Here is a 19,056-nt window from a genome sequence, read left to right as displayed (position 1 = left end):
TGACCTTGGGCCAGGCACAGCCTTCCAGCCTGACCCCCCTCTCAGTCTTAGAAACTGATATATGAAAGCTGAATGGCACCTTAAACCTAGGTTGTTGTGCACAGCAACGGAATGTCTAGGCGTCGTTTTTTAATAACAAGAATACTAAGCTGAAAATGAATGAACTGCAGCTAGAATCTTACGATCATTTTTCACATGGTCTAGTCCTCATCTGAAGAATGCAAAAAACAAAGTCATGCTTCCCCTCCCAACTCCCCCCCACTAATATTCTTAAGAGGATCTCTTCTCCATTCTTCAGAGAATGGCTGGAAGTGGGGAGGCAGAAAAAAGATCATCTTTATTTCCACTCTGCAGACAAGCCCTGGATTCTCCCTAAAACCTCCTTTCCTTCATATAAATAGTTATTTTTGGCACCACAGTTAACACATATTAAAGGCCTACACAACTGATGGCAGAGACACCACCTTGAGTGTCCAGTTTGCAAACCTAGGACTTAAGTGTCCTTCAAAGGTCCCACTCCAAAATTTGTTTTGATTTTAAGCATCACTGTGAGAGTCTGAGGTAGATAACACTTTAACATGCACTACTTAAACCAGTGATGGCCAAACTTGGCCCTCCAGCTGTTTTGGGACTACAACTCCCATCATCCCTAGCTAACAGGACCAGTGGTCAGGGATGATGGGAATTGTAGTCCCAAAACAGCTGGAGGGCCAAGTTTGGCCATCACTGACTTAAACTGTCAAAAACTAACTGGCATGTATATTTCAAATTAAAAGCACGTTATATATTAAAAGTACATTAAACAAGGTAACTAAAACCTAAACAAAACATGTTGGGTTGAAAAGAAAAGAAAGTTTTCAGGCCCCCAATCCATGAACATTTTACTTGTGAGGAAGCCCCATTGAACATGGTTGGGATTTACTTCCGAGTATCAGTGGCAATTTTAATCTGAAATCTTGAGCACAGTATTGCACCCAGAGCTCAGAAACTGCTCGCATTTATTAAATTCCCTGTTGCAAAACGTGCCTTGAACAATGGGAGTTTCAAACACCGCCTACCTCAGAGTTGTTGTGAGGGTTTAAAGATGGGGAGACAGAGAACTATGTTCACTATCTTGAGCTCCTTGGAAGAAAAGGTGGGATAAAAGTGCAAGAAATAACTAAATAGATTTCTGTATTGTTTGCAAATGGATATTTTCTTCTGGAAGCAAATGACACAGAAATAAACGAGCGGTAAACTTGCAAAGTATTCCAGTGGCGTTCAGAAAGTGGTTTTCACGTCACGTGTAAGCTTCAAATCTAACTTGGAAAATTAACAGGGAAACATCTGGAAAATGGAGGAAACTACCATGTGAATTCAGCTTGTAACTCCCACAGACCCCAGCCAGCATGAAGGCTGAGAAAGGCTGTTCTAGCCATTACACCACACCACATCCAGTGCAAGGAGTTCTGTGCAGGCTGTTTGGGAGCTCGGGCTGGAATGCAGTTTTGGAAAGAGGAAACAACTTCTCTGTGTTTGAAGTTGCTGCTGGTTATTCCACCCGTCTTTGGCCATCCTCCCTCAGTGACTTTCTTTGTAAATTGCCAAACTGGGATTGGCAAGGGTTCAAATCCCCATTTAGCTATGATGGGCCAACCTCACAGGGTTGCTGGGTGGATAAAAGTGGGGTTCGAGAAGCATGCATGCTGCCCAGATAGGGCATATCATTTTACGGGAATAAAATGCAATTTTTGCTAATTTCTTAAGTGATTTGTCTTAACAATATATTTTTGGGTGTGAGGAATTCAAATCTGCTATTATTTTTGTGATTGGACAACATTTACGGTAACTTGGCAAGTCTACGTCTGATGAGGAAACACATAAACTGCTTTCAGAAAACCAAATAATTTTTATTTTACCACCTGAAAATTTCATTTCATTTCACTTTTAATTAGTATACTGCCTTTCTATATACACAAGGCAGTTTACAAGCTGAAGAAATTACAAAGATCACACACCTTACAACAATCTGATTCAATACAAAAAGCCATAATAACATAACTTTAAAATAAACAATGTATCAAAAAGTAATATTCAATAATCCATTAAAATATAATAGTACACAATAAAATTTAATATCAGCAAATAATAATTAAACAGAAATTCGCTCTTAATAAATAATTACTAAACTGTAATCAATAAAAATAACAGCAATTCACAATGCTTAAAATACCACAATACATATAAAACCATGTAAAAAGATCAAATGGAGAAACAACAACACAGAATGTATAAAATGCTAAATGGTAATGATAAAGGATAATAAATTATTGTTATTGTTGTTATTATTATAACTGCAAGTACTTGGCAGTCATTTTTAATGATTTCTTTGCAGTTTTATACACAATTTACTTACCAAGCGAAACTAAATTATATCAATTTAACCAAAATATCTTTTGAATTCCCAAGTCATGTTGCAACTTTTTAGCATCTCTCATTTTTGTAGTTCGAAAGTTGAAAAATTCAACACGCCAGCGAAAGGTGCAAATCCCTGCATTTGTGTAAGAAACAAAACAATGGTGCCCTGAAATGGCTAGGCTGAGACTACCTCAAGAAAGTTGCCCCGAATGTTCAATGAAGATTTGAACCCAGAACCTCGTGGCCTAGCCTCTGTGCTCTCTGCCTAATGCTTCACACTGGCCTTGATAATGCAACAAAGCACTGCAGACCCTCCCCCCCCCAAAAGGGGGGTGTAGCTGGGGGGAGGGCTGTGACTCTGGGGTAGAGCACCTGCTTTGCATGCAGAAGGTCCTGGGTTCAGCTTCCCACCTCTCCAGTCCAGGTGGGGTTAGGAGAGCCACTGCCAGTCTGGGTAGCCAATACTGAGTTGGGTGGAATGGTGTAAGGCTTCGGACATTAAACCACCTTGTATTAAGAGACACAAGGACTAGAATGGTGCTTAATTTTTTAAGGAGCAGGCTAAAACTTAATATCTGAGCACCTGCTCTGTTTGCTGAAGGTCACAAGCTCAATTCCCACGCCACCCTAGCACCTCCCCACACCTGGTAGGGCTGGGAAAGCTGCCACCCTGGAGCGCTGCTACTGATCAGTGTTGACCCTGCTAAGCTCAATGGATCAGGGGCTGACTTGTTTATGAGGCAACCTCCCTTGGTTCTTAATATTATATTAAAAAGCAGACCATTTTGTTAGCATCGCTCATGAGCTGGGAAATGTCCCTAGGCGCTGAGCGTTGAAACAAAATGCGGTCATCTTGCCATGTCTCTGTCTCTCGCTCTCCTGGCTGCTGCTGTGGAAAGAAGGTGGATGTTCCGTTCCTTACCCCTTTTTTTCACTTTCACTTCTTAATTATTCCCGGCTGGTGAGAAACTGAGTTAGATGATAAGAGAACTAAGCAGATTTCCAGCAGCTGCTGAGATAACCACTCTGGCTTCTAGTCTTTGCTTTGAAAGTTTGTGGTGGGAAAGTGGAGGAGGCGCTTCCTGCCTTCTGAGGTGTCAATTTGTTGACATGTTTCTGTTATTCCTCCTGTTTCTTGGCTCGGTGTACAAAGCAAGCAGCCAGAAAATCAGAGGATGTGAATTTCTTTTTCTTTTTTTAAAGGGAGGAAAAGCGAGAGTCAGCCAGCTGCTCTCCCCCCCCCCCAAAAAAAAACCCCAATTGCAAGCATCACAGACTTGGATAAAAGCGACACAGCTTTTATTAGAATTTTACAAGTCAGTTCAGTGTCTTGTGATGCTCTGGGTAAAACCTTCAAAACCTTGCTGGTTTGATGCTGGAATCTTGAGAGTGACCCCGTGAAGGGGGAACTGTGTTTGTTATACCTATTTGGCAGAAGGAATGATGCTTATCTTAGGCCTTTGGGGTCCATGCATGGCTGAGGGAAGGCTATCATTGCCCCCCTGTATGCTTCCTAGTCCCCCCCCCAAAAATTCCATAATGTCCCATTCATTCTCAGTCCTAAGGAACTCTCCTTGTAGCTTGACTCTCCTTGTAGTTATGAACTATCTCTATAGAGATATATAGTACGTTTCCAAGCACAATTCAAAGTGTCGGTGCTGACCTTTAAAGCCCTAAATGGCTTCGGTCCAGTACAGTGGAACCTCTGGATGTGCCCTGTTTGCATCCTGAAGCGAACACAACCCGTGTCTGTGCGTGTGCCCAGCTTGCGATTTGCTGCTTCCGCGCATGCGCGTATGTTATTTTGAGCGTCTGCGTGAGCGGCGAAACCCGGAAGTAAGTGCTGCAGAGTGCAACCCGAAAATGCTCAACCCAAAGCATATTTAACCCGAGGTATGACTGTATACCTGAAGCAGCGTCTCCGTCCCCATCGTTCTGCCCGGACACTGAGGTCCAGCTCCGAGGGCCTTCTGGTGGTTCCCTCACTGCGAGAAGCCAAGTTACAGGGAACCATGCAGAGGGCCTTCTCGGTGGTGGCACCTGCCCTGTGGAACGCCCTCCCACCAGATGTCCATGAGAACAACAACTACCAGACTTTTAGAAGAGATCTGAAGGCAGCCCTGTTCAGGGAAGATTTTAATGTTTGATGCATTACTGTATTTTAGTATTTTGTTGGAAGCTGCTCAGAGTGTCTGAAGAAGCCCAGCCAGATCGGCAGAGTATAAATAAATTATTATTATTATTATTATTATTATTATTATTATTATTTAGATAGTTTCTGCACTGATTCCTGCATTGCAGGGTGTTGGACTAGATGACCCTTGGAGATCCCTCCCAACTCTACGATTCTTTGGGATCTTACTTTATAGGCTATGTTTTACAGCAGGCTTTGTCAACCTGGTACAGGAACTTCTGCCTATAAAAATTTGGTCGCTCTGTGTCAAACAGGCACAAGTGTTATCTACATGGGGATTCTTTTGTATGTAAAAAGCAAACTGTGTGCTTGTTTGTTTGTGTGTGTGGTTTCTGTCAGGTTTGGTGACTGCCTTTTCTTTGGTAGGCTGCTATGATTACAGTATTTACTTGGCATGCAAAATTTAACTGACCTGGCCAGCTTGGCAAGGAAGCTCTTTTACTGTTTGCAGATTATTATTGTACAGGCTGCTCCACAGCCCTCCTCCTCCTCCTCCTCCTCCTCCTAGCATTCCTTGAAGCAAACAGCACAAGATTCATGTGTGTGTTTCTGCCTTCACAGGTGCTCACTTGAGGCTCATAGGCAACACCTTGCCTAAAATCAGCTTGTGGATGGTGGCAAGGATAGCAAAGCTGTTCGGAGAATTGCATGCATTATCTTCGTAGGCTTAGCTGAACCCAGGCCAATAACCTGCTTGTATTGTCAGCCTTAGTCCTGAGTCATACAAAGTCATAGTAGAGAGCGTCTCTGAGCCTCTGCAGAGTGTACATTGTGTGGCAAGTGTCAGCTGCATGCATGCATGGCAGACTAGCAGTACATTGGTACCTCAGGTTAAGTACTTAATTCGTTCCGGAGGCCCTACTTAACCTGAAACTGTTCTTAACCTGAAGCACCACTTTAGCTAATGGGGCCTCCTGCTGTTGCCGCGCTGCCGGAGCACGATTTCTGTTCTCATCCTGAAGCAAAGTTCTTAACCTGAAGCACTATTTCTCGGTTAACCGAGTCTGTAACCTGAAGCATATGTAACCTGAAGCGTATGTAACCCGAGGTACCACTGTAAGGGTTTCCCTGGGTCACAACTTGCTAGCATTGCAGGGGTTTGGGCTAAATCAGGAGTCAGCAAACTTTATCAGCAAGGGGCCGGTCTGCTGTCCCTCAGACCTTGTGGGGGGCTGGACTTTATTATTTTATGGGGAAATGAACAAATTCCTATGCCCCACAAATAACCCAGAGATGCATTTTAAATAAAAGCACACATTCTACTCATGTAAAATTACACGCTGATTCCTGGACAGTCTGCAGGCTAGATTGAGAAGGTGATTGGGCAGGATCTGGCCCCTGGGCCTTAGTTTGCCTACCCATGGACTAAATCAATGTTTCTTAACCTTTGGTCCTCTAATCCCTGACCACTAGTCCTGCTAGCTAGGGACGATGGGAGTTGTAGTCCAACAGCAGCTGGGGACCCAGGTTTGAGACTAAATAAATCCTCTGGGTCAGTTCTGTGGTTTTGTGATTATATAAACCTGCAAACTCCATTCAGAAGCTAAGTTTATTGAGCTCAATACTTTCGTATTCCAGAAATAAGAAGCTGAAGGATGGGTGGGGGTGTGACCCAGGCTGTGGGTGGAGTTGTGTACACTATGCTTTAAAAATAGTTTAATAATCTGCAGCCTGGCAGGCCATCTTCCAAGACAGGTGAGCAAAAGAAGATTCTGTTGCCCCAGGTCAGTGGTCCATTGAGTTCAGTACCCTGTTTTCACACTGGCCAAGCAAATGCCCATTATGGGAAACCAGGAAGCAGAAAATAAGCACAATAGAAACATTTCTCCCCTTCTGTGGTTTCCAGCAACTATTCAGAACTTATTGTTTGTTAAGATCGCATCAGGGTTCTGGTAACGGTCAAGATTCAGATGGCATCAGAAGAAAACATATTATGTCCTTCAGGTATGTTGAAGATCTAGATGTGTAGAATATCTGATGCTGATTGAAGCAAAGGGAGAATCTCAAAGGGAGACCACGATTTTCAAATCAGGATGGCAGTTCCACAGATTGAGTAGTTGAGGAATGAACTATTGCATGATTGCTGATTATGTCCAACCAAGAGGGCCACTTTAGGATGAACTTCAGCGTAATCTAAACCAAAGAAGACTTGGGCTAATGATCATCTGATAAATGGATTTTTAAAAAATCAAATGATTTCTGACCCTTTCAATATAGCTTATTTAGCATTGGGGATGGAATGGGCTGACTGAATTTTCAAACCAGCAATGTATGCCTACTTTTCTCCCCTGTTGGCAGAAGAGCTGTGCTACTTTCAATGGCTTAAATCAAAGTGTTTTTTTACAAAAGAAGAAGAAGAAGCATTTCTTCCTCTGACTGTCAGAGCAGAGCAAACATGGCTAGTAGCCACCCATCGCCTTCCGCCACCCCCATGAATTGTCTCAGTCCCCCTTTAAAAATAATCCAGCTTGGTAGCCCCCACTGCCTCCTGCTGGAGGGAGTTACGCAGTTGGACTTTGCACTATGTGAAAAAGGACTTTCTCTTATCTGTCCTTCCAGCATTCAGCTCCATCAGATGCCCAGGAGTTCTAGCATTACGAAAGAGACAGGGAAACTTCTCTCTGTGCGCTTTCCCCATGCTGTGCATCGTTTATTATAAACTCCAATCATGTCTCCTCTTACTCTCCTTTCCTCTAAAGTAAAAGGTCCTAACCACTGCAACCTTTCCTCATTTGGGAATTGCTCCATCTCCTCGATCATCTTTGGCCGCCCTTTTCTGAAACCTTTCCAGCTCCAGCATATCCTTTTTGACCCCATGACGTGCACAAGCGAGGCAGATTTGTATGTTCCTTGTTGTAAGCTCCTTGTTCTGTGGCATCTGAGATTCCACCAGGCTCTGCCCACACACCTAAGCACCAGCTCCTGTTTGTGATTTCCAGCATTAGAGCGTTGGTCAAGGAGTTGTGACGCCCACTTTCCTTTTGTTTTTTATAAAATTTTTATTAAGATTTTTGCATTACAGAAAAAGGAGAGAAAAAATAAAAAATACAAAATAAAAATTGTTAAAAACAATCAATCTTTCCATCACATTATTTTTCATTTACTTGTTTCTCGGACCTCCTCATACCTCCCTTTTTTGTATTCCAATTTGATTTATTAGCTCAGCAGTTTCTTTCCCTCTTTATTCTACCCAAATCTTTTTTCTTATATTTATTACACTCTTAAATTTTTACTTATATAAACCCATTCTTTCATATTCTTTTAACCCATTACAGCTAGAAACCACTTAATTTCAATCCAACATTATTCTAAAATTCATTAATTTTACAGTGTCTCTGTAAATAGTCTTTAAATTTCTTCCAGTCTTCTTCCACTGACTCTTCTCCCTGATCTCGGATCCTGCCAGTCATTTCCGCCAATTACATATAGTCCATCACCTTCATCTGCCATTCTTCCAGAGTGGGTAGATCTTGCGTCTTCCAATATTTTGCGATAAGTATTCTTGCTGCTGTTGTGGCATACATAAAGAAAGTTCTATCCTTCTTTAACACCGATTGGTCAACTATGCCCAGAAGAAAGGCCTCTGGTTTCTTCAAGAAGGTATATTTAAATACCTTTTTCAATTCATTATATATCGTCTCCCAGAAAGCCTTAACCTTTTTGTGACGCCCACTTTCCAATCCTTGCTCTGTTCTGAAGCTCAGGGAACATCAGGCCATTCAGTCACTCTTAGCCTAACTCTACCTTGCAGAGTAGTTGCACAAATAATTTTGAGGGTGCCACTGCTGAGGGGGAACCATGCAATACTGCCCCTGGCCTGCTCTGGGGAAACAGGACAGGTTAAAAAACCGTTTTTCATGGAAATATACCTTTGCAGCAATAATGGGTGCAGATTTGATGACTTCAGTGTGATACAGTGGTACCTTGGGATGTGAACGGGATCCGTTCCGGAGCCCTGTTCGCATCCCGAACAGAACGTAAGACGTTTGTGCAAGGGTCATGTTTTGCCACTTCCGCGCATGTGCGTGATGTCATTTTGACCGTCTGTGCATGCACAAGTGGAGCGCAACCCGAAAGCACTCAACCTGAAGTGTATTTATCCCGGGGTATGACTGTATTCTTAGGAGCAGAAGTGCTGTTCCCCCACCCAAAAAACCCCAATCCTTTCATTGCACAAACGTAAAGCTTTGCTGTGTTTTTATTTCCCCCGGTGCTGTTCTTGTTTTTTAAATGAAGAGGTTCGTGGAGTACCTTTTTAGTGGCCTTGCCAGAACTTAGGCCCCAGTGTGAGATTTTGAGCCGAGCTGCAGCTTGTGGGTGGCAAGTGGGGGTGTGTGTGGAGAATTTAGATGCCCTCTGCTGAGGTTATGAAGGGGGAAAGAGCTGGACCCAGAAACATGGGCTGCTGCCAAGAGATTTACGGCAAACAACGGGGGGTTGGGGTGGGGAGCAGGCGCCAAGGTAATAAAGCAAATGACTTCAGCAGTAGCCTTTAAAAAGAGGATTGCCTCATCGCCCAAGTGAGAATGGCAAGATTCACCTGCCAATAACTCTCTTGGTGGGGCTACGTCACTTGGGCTTTGGGCTTGTCTGGGCGCTAATGGCAAAAGGCTGGAGGCTTGTGGATAAAGTGGAACCCACCTACCCATATTTTGAGGGGTCAGCACTTTTACAGGCTTCACCATAACTCCACCTCCCGTTGATTCAAGATGCCCCTGCAGGAATATTCTGCCTTTTGTTGCTCTAACCAGGGCTGTGTGTAAAAAGCATGTGGGTGCTGAGTTGTCAGTGGCTGAGCATCAGAATAGGGCTTGGGAAACCAGGATTCGAACCCCGGACTGGGTGACCTTGAGGGCCAGTCACTGCCTCTCAGCCTAACGCACCTTGCAGGGTTGTTGTGGGAGAAGTAGGAGAAGCATGCACACTACCTTGAGCTCCTTGGAGAAAAAGTCGGTGCATAAATGCAGTCAATCAATCAATCAATCAATCAATCAATCAATACTGTAGTCAGCCAGCCAGAGGCTTCGTACTACAACTCCCCTGGACCTGGTCTCTGTAGCAGGGCTGTGGCTTGGAAGTGTAGCCCCCAGTCTTTTAATCCATGCTCTAAATATCTTGCCCTTCTTCTTCTCCTCACCCCTTTTAAAGAGTGAGGACCCCTCCACACACACACCTGGTCCTCATTCACCAAGAGGCCAAATTCTGTACATTAATGTGAATTTCTGTCATGGGCCCAATCCCCAAGTCCTCTTTAAGTGCCTAGCAACATTCCTTTAGTGCAGGCTCTTGGCCGGGGTAATGGCGGTTTTGCCTAAAACTCAGGGAAGGCTGAAGCAGAACTTTGGCCTAATCTGTCTTGACTCTTCTTACATTCCTTAAAATGAGGAAGGATTTCATGTAGGGCTTCCCTGGCTCCTGATCGTGAGGCTGCAGCTGGAGCAGAATGCTGCAGCGTGGTTGCTGGCAGGCGTGAGGCCTCGTCAACATCTAATACCTGCGCTCAGAGATCTGCACTGGTTTCTGGAATGTTTCCGGGCCAGGTTCAAGGGGTATTGCTGTTAGCGTACAAAGTCCTGAATAACTTGGGACCAGTTTACCTACGAGATCGCCTTGCCCCACATGTGCCTACTCAAGCACTTCAGTCGGCAGAAGAAATCCATCCTTGAGAATACAGGTGAAACTCGAAAAATTAGAATATCGTGGAAAAGTTCCTTTATTTCAGCAATTCAACTTAAAAGGTGAAACTAATATATGAGATCGACTCATGACATGCAAAGCGAGGTATGTCAAGCCTTGATTTGTTCTACAGATGAAACTCGAAAAATTAGAATATCATGGAAAAGTTCATTTATTTCAGTCATTCAACTTAGAAGGTGAAACTAATATATGAGATAGACTCATGACATGCCAAGCGAGATATGTCAAGCCTTGATTTGTTATCATTGTGATGATCATGGCGTACAGCTGATGAAAACCACAAATTGACCATCTCAGAAATTAGAATATTCAAGGAAATCAGCAAAACAAGGATTTCAAATCGAACAAGATTGGACCTCTGAGAAGTAGAAGCAGATCTCGCTTTGCATGTCATGAGTCAATCTCATATATTAGTCTCACCTTTTCAGTTGAATTACTGAAAGAAATGAACTTTTCGGCGATATTCTAATTTTTTGAGTTTCACCTGTAGTATCACAGAATTGTAGAGTTGGAAGGGACTCTGAGGATCATTTAGTCCAACCCCTGCAATGCAGTTGTCCTGTATAGGGATCAAACCTGTGACCTTAGCGTTATCAGCACCATGCTGTAACCAACAGTGCCGCATCTTCCACTCTTTGGAACTCCCAGCCTCTTGACACCAGGCAAACACTTTCGCTGTCCTCTTCTCAGTACCTGCCAGCTAGCATTTTTGTTCAGACGAGCCAACTTAGATATTTAGAAAGCTGCTGTGAGCTTTAACCTGTTTCTCGTCTATTGATTGATTGAATTTATTTATATACCGCCCTATACCCGATGGTCTCAGGGTGGTTCACATACGTTTTGAAATATGGCAACCCTAGTAGTGTCATCACTAATAGAGTTAAACCACAGAGCCTAGGACTTGCCGATCAGAAGGTCGGCGGTTTGAATCCCCACAACAGGGTGAGCTCCCGTTTCTCGGCCCCTGCTGCTGCCAACCTTTGGCGCCTGCTCTGTGGAACGCCCTCCCAGCAGATGTCAAGGCAATAAACAACTATTTTACTTTTAAAAGACAACTGAAAGCAGCCCTCTTTAGGTAAAGGTAAAGGTACCCCTGACCATCAGGTCCAGTCGTGACCGACTCTGGGGTTGCGCGCTCATCTCGCTCTATAGGCCGAGGGACCCGGCGCTTGTCCGCAGACAGCTTCCGGGTCACGTGGCCAGCGTGACTAAGCCGCTTCTGGCGGACCAGAGCAGCACACGGAAACGCCGTTTACCTTCCTGCCGGAGAGCGGTTCCTATTTATCTACTTGCACTTTGCGGTGCTTTTGAACTGCTAGGTTGGCAGGAGCTGGAACTGAACAACGGGAGCTCACCCCGTCGCGGGGATTCGAACCGCCGACCTTCCGATCGGCAAGTCCTAGGCTCCGTGGTTTAACCCACAGCTCTTTAGGGAAGTTTTTAATGTCTGATGCTGTACTGTTTTTTAATATTCAGTTGGAAGCCGCCCAGAGTGGCTGGGGAAACCCAGCCAGATGGGCGGGGTATAAATAATAAATTATTATTATTATTATTATTATTATTATTATTATTATTATTAACCTAGCAGTTCGAAAGCACGTCAAAGTGCAAGTAGATAAACAGGTACTGCTCTGGGGGGAAGGTAAACGGCGTTTCCGTGCGCTGCTCTGGTTCACCAGAAGCGGCTTAGTCCTGCTGGCCACATGACCCGGAAGCTGTCCGCCGGCTCCCGCGGCCAATAAAGCGAGATGAGCATCACAACCCCAGAGTCGGCCACGAGTGCACCTAATGGTCAGGGGTCCCTTTAACTAGTAGTGTCATCACTAATAGAACTGGGAAAACTCTGTGAAAGGATGGAACTGTTGTTTATTCCTTTTAATAATACTTCCTATTTGTTTGTGGTATCTGTTTTGTAAAAGGCTTTGAGGTGATGATGGTTTTTGTATGAAACAAAGCAAATACTGTAAATAAAATGTAAGGATATATCATAAGGACGGGCGACCCAGCTGCTGGTTGGGAGCCTTGGCAGAAGGCCCAGGGGGGAATGGACATCTGGAAGGTTTTGTGGGGCCCTGGCAGATGTCAGCAGAGAACACAGGTGATGGCATCAGAAAGGTGCCCCCTACAGGGCTCCGGCCTGTGGCAAGCAACCTGGCACTGCTGGTGAGGGCGGGCATGGAAAGCGCCCCGTCAGCGTGGCCGAGATTGGTGATTAATTTGTCACGGACTCCTTTCCACGCTTTTCCTGACAGAGCTCATAAATCCTCATCTACTCTGCTCCTGAGCTCCAGCAAGCCAGGCAGATTGGAGGAGGCAGTTGGCGGGCTGCGCACACTCACGCTCATTACTGCTTCTGTTACCCGTGTCTGCATTTTCTCCCCTCCCTCCTGGCACACCCAACATTTGGGGGGGGGGACGGGGGACAGTAGGCCTTCTAAGCCAGGGCAAGATCAGCAGCGTGGAAGAGAGAGAGAGTGTGTAAACACTAAACCTATTGGACCCAGCATTGGTCCCTCCTCAAAAGAACTCAGCACTTCAGTATGGCAACACCTGAACTTTGGAACTCCCTGCCTATAGCTATTGGGCAGCTGCCTCCACTGTACTCTCTTTGACAACTGCTATAAACATTTTTATTCAGGCAAGTCTACTCAGGTGTTTAGGGCGCTGCTGCCAGTTTAATCAGTCTTTGGTCTGATAATCTGATGGTTCTATATGGTTTCCGTAAACTGCTCTGAGGTTTGTTTGTTGCTTTACAATCAAGCAGTGTATGAAGGTTGTGAAATAAATAAGAGGCATGTCAAGAGTTTTGTTTAAGGATCCCGCAGGCAGAGCCCTACCTGAGACCCTTGAGAGCTGCTACCAGTCAGAGCAAGAGGCAGTCCTGACCTAGACAGGCCAGTGCTTTGACTCGGAATAAGGTGTGGTGTGCATAAAGGCCATACATTTAAGGCAGGTGCCCCTCTCCCCCCAAGTCCTGACAGTTGTAGTTTGCTAAGGGTGCTGAGAACCTGCCCCTATTCCCCTCGCAGAATTGTAGCCCTGGAAAGAGAATATTGGGTGGATGTTAACAACTCCATGTAAAATTTAATTTTATGTAATAAAATTAAAGCGGATGGGAGCACAAAATGGCCATTCTAGGTCATTTGTGCTGTTAATAATATGGCCCTGATACATTTTTTTAAAATCCCCATTCTATAACTAAGGCACACCTGATGCTAATTTACAGAGAGGCTTAGTAAGGGCAGCCGCCCAGACAGACTTTTACTGAGATGGCTTCAGTCCTGAGCCTATAGCCTAACACCCTTTGTGGGTCCAGCATTTGTGGGGCAGCAAGATGAAGAAGGTGCAAATACTTAAATAATCAGCAGTTAGCAAAATATACATATCTATATCTGTATCTTTATCTGTATATCGCGCATTGCCAGCCCAAGGTAAAAGCAGTCTATCTGAACAGCAATATCTTTAAATTCCAGCAATAGTCCTTTCCTGCGCATGATTTTTCATTCCTGCGCTGCGAAGCAGACTTGTTATCTCCAGCGACAAAGTCCACATTTGAAGGGCCGAGGGCAGCAGAGATAAAAGCTTGTAAAAAAAACAAAAACCTTTTCCAAAGGATGCTGCGGAATGCATGGTTCCTGGACTTTGGACTATGACTTAAGAGGATCGGGCCGAGGCATTTTGCTGCAGATCCCATGGGCCACCTTCCCACTTCTTAGCACAGGGCCCAATCCTCCCATGAAGTTCTCTAGGACCCTGGTCGATCCCAGGTGGCTGTGGGAAATTCCCTACAGGGTTACCCCCCTCTTGTTTCTGACATAATTCCTGTGCCCATTAACAGATTAAGTGATGCCACACAGAAATTCATCAGGGAAGTCCCTCTCCCTCCCCCATTCTACCAGCTTGGCACTGGAAAGTCACCAGGTGTGACCTTGGAGTCATTGCCTCTCTCAGCGCACCTTACCTCGCAGGGTTGTGGTGGGGGTTAAATGAGGAGGTGGGATATAAATGATATAAATAAATAAATGGTACCACTTAGAACAGGGGTCAGCAAACTTTTTCAGCACTTTCCCTCAGACCTTGTGGAGGGGGTGAACTATATTTTTTTTGGGGGGGGTGATGAATGAATTCCTATGCCCCACAAATAACCCAGAGACGCATTTTAAATAAAAGGACACATTCTACTCATGTAAAAACACACTGATTCCTGGACCGTCCGCAGGCCGGATTTAGAAGGCGATTGGGGCCGGATCCAGCCCCCGGGCCATAGTTTGCCTACCCGTGACTTAGAACAGGGGCACCATTCAGTCTCCCGACTCTTCTATGCTGGACCCCAAATTGCCAGATTGCCTGCCTCTCCCAGTTTTCCTTTTTAAAAAGCTTATTTTAAAAAGCACAAAACTTTGTTCACGGGGCACCTGGAGTGTCACACGCCACCTTGATTTTGCTACCGCCCTGCAGATCTGCGCCCAGAGTGCTTCTGAGTTCTTAGCAATGCTCCTTCATGGATATTCACGGAGATCTGTCCATCCTGCATTTGTTTTAGTTGGGAGCAGCTGCCCTCCAAGGTTCCCAGGTAGAGCGGCGTCCTTCTTACCATCTCCTGCCTGACCCTTAAAAAGGAAAAGAACAAGGGGGAGCTGCCAGGCTTGAATCTGTCCCCTTCTGCACTCGGACCATGCACTCTTTGCCGTGCTGGAGGTGGGAGCCCCCCTGCCTGTCCCTTTAAAAGCCCCTGCCTGCTGCAGAAGGAGTTAATAATATTGGCTTTGTCTGTGAACTGGCTGAGGATTGTTCCCTGTAGACTGCGTGCTGGAACAGTTTCCTGAGGCCGCAGGGAGCTGGGCTGGGGCCAAGAGCCAGCATGCTGAGCCCGGCTGCTCACACCATACAAGGAGGTCTGATGAGGAGAGGAGGCTTACTTCCTGCTGATGGGTTGGTGGGTGAGGGCTGGAGGAGATGAGATACCAGTCTTTCTTCCCGCCTCTACTGTCTGCTCCTCACCTGCAAAAACAGAAAATTCTGGAAGAGACCGGGAAGCGAAACTCACCATGGTAAGTAAGATCATGTAAGCTTTGCTGTCCGGAGTTTGTGTTGCTCAGAAAACAAAACCATTCCAGGGTGGCTCATAGTGCATGCTTTCACCATCGCCTCCTTCCGCCTGCAGGCCAAAGAAAATTCCTCTCGTTCTTCTGGAGCTGCAATCTGGCACTCCAGTTTACACCCCTCCTTCCAACGGTGGTTTTAGAAGGAAAACCAAACTGTGTCTCAAAAACAGGATGCTCTTTTTATAGCCGGCCTGGTTGTGTTTCACGCAAAGGGTGTTTCCCCCGCCTTCCTCCTGAGGACTCAAATCTGTGCAATTTATGGAGAGGAGGGGAAATGTTGCGCTTTGCCACTTTCTTCTTTTTTTGCAAGCGCAGGCACAGTTTTTCCCGTTTCCTCGTCCACAGTGTATTTTGGTGCCTGGGGCTGCATTTACCCAGACTGGTATGTGCCACCAGAGATGCCTCAGGTGATTGTGGGAAGTTCTCACAGACGGAATGAAAGCCCTGAAGGGCAAAAGAAACAGCAGCCTCATTGACAATTTCATTTCCCAGAAGGCAGAAGAAGCAACACGGGGATCATCTATATTGGACCCGGTCCTCACCGATAGGGAGAAACTGATTGACCAAGTGGAAGTACTGGGAAACTTGGGAGGAAGTGATCATGTCCTCTTGGGTTTCATGATACAGAGGCAAGGGAAAGTTGAGTGTAGTTGGACATGCACTCTGGACTTTAAGAAGACCAGTTGTGAAAAGCTGAAGGAGCTACTTGGTAAGATCCCATGGTCAGAAATACTCAAAGAGAAGGGAGACCAAGATGGATAGGAGTTTCCAAACAGAGAAATATTGATATAGTTTAGTTGGTTAGAACATGGTGCTAATAACACCACAGTATTCCAGGTGTGGTCTGACCAAGGCAGAATAGCGTGGGACTATGACTTCCCTTGATCTAAACACTCTTCTTCTTCCTTGGCGATCCTTTGTAGCCAAGTAAGATTGTCTTCCATGAACATGGTCTAAATAGTGAGTCTGTAAGTGACTGTGGAGGCCAATTCTGGATCCACACTTCCTTCCACAGACGTGACATAGGTTTCTGGAGCAGGAGTTGATCATGGGTGAGGGTTTGCCAAGTGTGCCTTCCTCTTTGCACATTTCTCTGTTTCATCCTGAGTTCAAGTGTCTTCAAAGCCCACGACACCTTTGGTAAAGGCTGTTCTCCAATTGGAGCGCTCACAAGCCAGTTTTTCCCAGTTGTCAGTGTTTATACTACATTTTTTTTAGATTTGCCTTGAGAGAGTCTTTAAACCTCTTTTGTTGACCACCAGCATTGCACTTTCCATTCTTAAGTTTGGAATAGAGTAGTTGCTCTGGAAGACGATCATCAGGCATCCAAACAATGTGACCAGTCCAATGAAATTGATGTTGAAGAATCATTGCTTCAACACTGGTGATCTTTGCTGCTTCTAGTACGCTGGCATTGTGGTCTACTAAGACCCCTAGATGCTTTTCACATATACTACTTGAAATCCAGTAGTATAATATATATTACTGGATTGCTAATATTATAGTCTTCAAATATCTGAAGGGCTGTCACATGGAAGATGGAGCAAGCTGCTGCTCTACAGCGCAAGACCCAAACCATTGGACCCAAGTGACAAGAAACAAGACTCTTGATTAAACATTAGGAATAACTTTCTGAGGGTCAGAGCTGTTTGGCAGTGAAGTTGTCTCCCTTGGGAGGTGGTAGACTCTCCTTCCTTGGAGGTTGTTAAGCAGGGGTTGGCTGGCCACCTGCCAGGGATGCTATAGTTATGCTTCCTGCCTTGCAGAGGGTTGGACTAGATGACCCTTGCAGGTTCCTTTCCAACTCTGTAGTTCCGTGATTCTATTCAGAGCATGGAACTCAGGAGCTGGAATTATTCTGGATTTAGTGGCCATGTGTGACCTTCCACATATTCCTGAAGGAATCTGACATTGAGCATTCAGGGGGTCCAGAGTGAATAGTTGAGGGGGGAGGTTTAGACCAGGCCTAGGCAAACTCCGACCCTCCAGATGTTTGAGACTACAATTCCTATCATCCCTAGCTAACAGGACCAGTGGTCAGGGATGATGGGAATTGTAGTCCCAAACATCTGGAGTTGGTTTAGACTCAAAATATCACCCCTCCGATGATTTGGCCCATTTGAGTTACCCTTCCATACTGGTGTCCTTGAGGTGTTTCCTACCTCCAAGAAAAGTCACTTAACAAGGAACCCTCATGTTTGCCTTAGCTGAGTCCTAGGTGTGTTTACTCAAGGAATTATATTGAATTCTTGAGACTGACACACCCCGGCGAGTGTGGCTGCTCTGAGGCACTTTTTGCCGTTGGGGTGTGGGAAGACTGGAGTTCTCATAATCAGGTCTGAATAACCCTTAATTGCACTTTTGTGTTTGCAGGTAGGCTTCAAACCTTTCTCTGCCTCTGCCCCCGCCCCCACAATAATCATTATTTGCATTAATTACGTGATGGCTGAGCTCTGTCTCCACGATAGGAGTCAGTGGTGCTTCTCGGTCCCTGTTCCCAGAAGCCACAGGAGTGGGGTGAGCAATGCTCTTGTACCCAGGACCCGCTTGCGGGTTTCCCATAGCGGGCATCTGGCTGGCCACTGTGAGAACAGGATGAGATCTTTATACACAAGGCATCATCCATCACATGGTCCAGGCGCTTCACCTGACCAGATAAGGGCATTGGTGGCAATTACCGAAATCTTACAGATAGTTCCTCTTTCTGGGCTCTTTGTGTGTGCTCAGAGCTATTGTCATCTTTGCTGTTGCTTCCTGCGCTCAAGGCCAAGGCAGGGCTAAGATTACCCCTTTCTCCCCAGTATCTCACGTGAAGCACCACGCTGGGGTGTTGTTGTTTTTTCAGGGGTGGTGCGTTCTACTTGCTTCTGCCACAAGTACACCAAATTCCCTTTTCAGCAGTCCTCATTGCTCTGAAAATGTCAAACACTCAAGTCGATTGCCTGACTTTTTCTCTCTCTCGTGCCCTCCCTCCTACCTCTCTTCTTCTCCTTTTTTAAAAAAACCCATGGCTAAAGCTGTTTGCATTAATTATTTCCAGCCTCCCAGATATGTTCCTTTTTGCAGTCCGAGGAAATAATTGGGGCAGATGTTAGCTGAGAGCTGCCTTTCCCATGCTTGGGAAGGAAAGGAGGAGGGAGAGAGAGAAAAGGAAAGCTTGCGTTGGAATTAGATATTTGCAAACAACTGTCATATCTAGGTCACTTGGATATGGTGCGGCAGAGTGGAGGGGTGGGGGGGGAAGGAATAAAATCCTTGGAAGAAAGACATTATGGGTGGGTATTCTTTCAAATTTTCTGCAGATCTACAGCCATTTGGGGCTGTCAGGTTGGAGGGTGAAGGGAGTGGGGTTGTGCGACAGCCGTTTCCGCCCCCCCCCCAACCCACCAGCACACTTGTCTCCTTGCCTGTCTCACCACTGGTTCCATTGTCAGTAATGAATCAGCCTCCGAGGAAGATTAAAATGAAAGGGAGCTGCACTCTCTGTTTTAGGGGTTTTGTGTTTTCTGAGTGCCCTGGGACACAGCAGGAGGTAGGTATCCCTTTGGCTTTAGAGGAGAATTTATTATTATTATTATTAATAGTAGTACTGTAGTATTAGTAGTAGTAGAATTTATGTATTCATCCCCTACCACCAGGAGAGTCACTAGCAACAATGTTAAT

General features: G+C 45.4%; 1 protein-coding gene across 13 annotated transcripts in view; it reads left to right on the top strand.

Annotated features, from left to right (window-relative positions):
- The window catches only part of DAB2IP (DAB2 interacting protein), a 306,469-nt gene that overhangs the window by 205,788 nt on the left and 81,625 nt on the right, over positions 1-19,056 (top strand). The window contains exon 1 of one of the 13 annotated variants that reach the window (XM_083721654.1): positions 15,159-15,339. The exons of the other annotated variants lie outside the window; for them this stretch is intronic. The gene's annotated coding sequence lies outside the window, so the exon portion shown is untranslated. Of the gene's footprint in view, positions 1-15,158; positions 15,340-19,056 lie in introns of those variants that run through there. 13 annotated transcript variants of the gene reach the window in all.

This window comes from Podarcis gaigeae, assembly GCF_964106915.1.
Source record: "Podarcis gaigeae genome assembly, chromosome: Z".
Classification (NCBI taxonomy): domain Eukaryota; kingdom Metazoa; phylum Chordata; class Lepidosauria; order Squamata; family Lacertidae; genus Podarcis; species Podarcis gaigeae.
This window is presented reverse-complemented; position numbering and strand designations above follow the sequence as displayed.